Here is a 2,932-nt window from a genome sequence, read left to right on the forward strand (position 1 = left end):
TCATGGTGCCCGCGGCTGCCTCCCGGTGTCAGGGCGGGTCCCCGTGAGCGAAGGCAGGAAACCCCACGCCCGCTCCTGGTGTTGAGCCAGGTGCTCAGGACAGACTGCCCCCCCACCCCCGTGGCGGGGTCGCTCTCCGGGGGGCAGGGGACGCCCTCGGGGCCTGAAGAGGGAGGTTGAGGTGCGTGGAGGGGGTTGGACTGCGCTCGCTTCTGAAATTCTGGGGTAAAGAGCTGCTGCCCCCCCAGGGCTCCCGTGTCAGGGCGGGTCCCCGTGAGCGAAGGCAGGAAACCCCACGCCCGCTCCTGGTGTTGAGCCAGGTGCTCAGGACAGACTGCCCCCCCACCCCCGTGGCGGGGTCGCTCTCCGGGGGGCAGGGGACGCCCTCGGGGCCTGAAGAGGGAGGTTGAGGTGCGTGGAGGGGGTTGGACTGCGCTCGCTTCTGAAATTCTGGGGTAAAGAGCTGCTGCCCCCCCAGGGCTCCCCCCGGAACACGTGACAGAACGTACAGAGGTGCCCTTGCCCAGCCAGCTCAGTGGTTAGGACACCGGCCGTGGACTGGACTGGAGAGTCTTGGGTTCGATTCCCCGTCGAGGGCACCTGGGCTGCAGGTCCGATCCCGGCGTCTGGGAGGCACCCCCCCTCCCCCAATATGTGTGAGCTTCGGGTCCCATGACTCCTGCCCCTGCCCGTGGGGCCCCCGGCACAGGCCTGGCCCTGAGCGACAGGTGAGTGAGCGGGTCCGGCCCGGGAGCAGGAAGCCATTTCTTGACTTTGGAGTGAATGGAGGCCTCAGGAAAGAGGGAAAGAACCACTGAGCACACCGTACAATGAATTGTCTTCACTTGTGTCCCAAATTTCATGAACCTAGAGCTAGGACTGTCATTTTTGTATATATCTGGCTTTAAGAGATCTTCACCCAAATGATCTATGAGAATTTTGTAAGAACTACAGAAAGTCAATGTAAAGTCCCTCCACTTCCCCGCAGAACTCCCGGTTCCTCTTCCTAGAGGCCCGCCAGGGGGGAGGGCCCTGGCCCACCCAGTGTCCCAGGGGCTCAGGGGTTAGCCCAGCCGTGGGCAAACTACGGCCTGCAGGCCGGATCCGGCCCGTATGAAATGAATAAAACTAAAAAAAAAAAAAAGACCGTACCCTTTTATGTAATGATGTTTACTTTGAATTTATATTAGTTCACACAAACACTCCATCCATGCTTGTGTTCCGGCCCTCCGGTCCAGTTTAAGAACCCATTGTGGCCCCCGAGTCAAAAAGTTTGCCCACCCCTGGGCTAGTCTCACTAATGTGTGGCAGCAGTGCCCCCTGGTGGTGACGAGGGGCCTGGCAGCCGAGAGGAGCCTGTGGGGGGTGGGTGTCCGCAGGGGGAGGCAGAGGAGGCTGGGCAGGTGACCGCCTCTGGATACAGGGGTGAGGTGGCAGGTGAGAACCCCCCCCCCACCCCTCCGTGCTGCCGCAGCCCCTGTGGTCTTGGCCAGCCTTCCCACTCTGGGTCTCAGCTTCCCCCTGGGCAGCCCAAGGGGGGTGTGTGTCGCCCCCGTTCCTAACGTGGCAGCCGTGGCGGTGGCCGTGGCCGTGGCGGTGGCTTCATCTCAGAGATGGGAAGAGCCATGCGGGCACCCAGTGTGCAGGCGAGAGCTGTACCTGCTGCCTGGGAGGGGCTCCTATCGGGGTGTCCAGGGCTCGGGGATCCCGGGAGCTTCCCCCTGGGCACGGGGCACGTTCACAGTCACGCCTGGCACATGCGCCCAGCTGGTCCGGGACGTGGAGAATGACCGGGAAGCCATAGCGCCCAGTGGGGGCCCAGGACCCAGAGATGCAGCCCATTCCCCGTGGCCCCGCTTGGCGGCTGACCTGTGGGTTCACAGATCTCTGCCATGGGGGGGTGGGGGGGTGCTGGCTGGGCTCCCCAGCCCCTGGGCAGCTTCAAAGATGGGAGAAGGCCGGCCAGTGTGGCTCAGTGGTTGAACATCGACCTATGAACCAGGAGGTCAGGGTTCGATTCCTGGTCGGGACTCAGGCCCGGGTTGCAGGCTCCATCCCCAGTGGGGGGCATGCAGGAGGCAGCCGGTCCATGATCCTCTCTCATCAATGTTTCTTTCTCTCTCTCCCTCTCCCTTCCTCTCTGAGATCAATAAACATACATTTTAAAAAAGGAAGATGGGGGTTGACAAGGTGAGACCTGGAGGGCGTAGGCCCTGGTCCAGCTCCTTCTAGGCTAGTGATGGCGAACCTATGACACTCATTCTTTTTGGTTGATTTTTCTTTGTTAAATGGCATTTAAATACATAAAATAAATATCAGAAATATAAGTCTTTGCTTTACTCTGGTTGCAAAGATCAAAACATTTCTCTATGTGACACGGCACCAGAGTTAAGTTAGGGTTTTTCAAAATGCTGACACGCCGAGCTCAGGAGGCCCGCCGTCACTGCGAGTCTAGGCCTTGGTGATCGGCTGCCCCTCCCCCTGAAGCCCCCGTATCTCTCAGGGCTGCTCCCCCAATGTGCCCCCTCTGGCTCCTGCAGGTCCCGCGGGGCGGGGGGGGAGGCGGAGGCGTTGGCGGTGGAGCCGGCTCCGTGGCAGGTGCTGGCCTCAGGGCTCCGCCACGTTGGCGCGTCTCACCCTCGGTGGCCCCGGGACCTCGGACGTTCCCACGGGGGAGCTGCGGACTCAGAGGCTCAGAGACGGTCAGTGACCAGCCCGGGACCCTAGACCTGGCCACGCTGGGGTCTCCCTCCCGCCTTCCGCCAGCCCTGCTGCTGGAGATGGAAGGACGGACGGACGGACGGATGGACAGGGCGGGTCTGAGCGGCTCCGCCCGGCTGATCCCGGGTGTGGCCTGTCAGTTCTCGTTACTAGAATCGCCGCTGACGCTGACGCTCCACCCGGGGCTCTCACTGCCCGGGGGTGACCGAGG

This window comes from Myotis davidii, unplaced genomic scaffold (assembly GCF_000327345.1).
Source record: "Myotis davidii unplaced genomic scaffold, ASM32734v1 scaffold1914, whole genome shotgun sequence".
NCBI lineage: Eukaryota > Metazoa > Chordata > Mammalia > Chiroptera > Vespertilionidae > Myotis > Myotis davidii.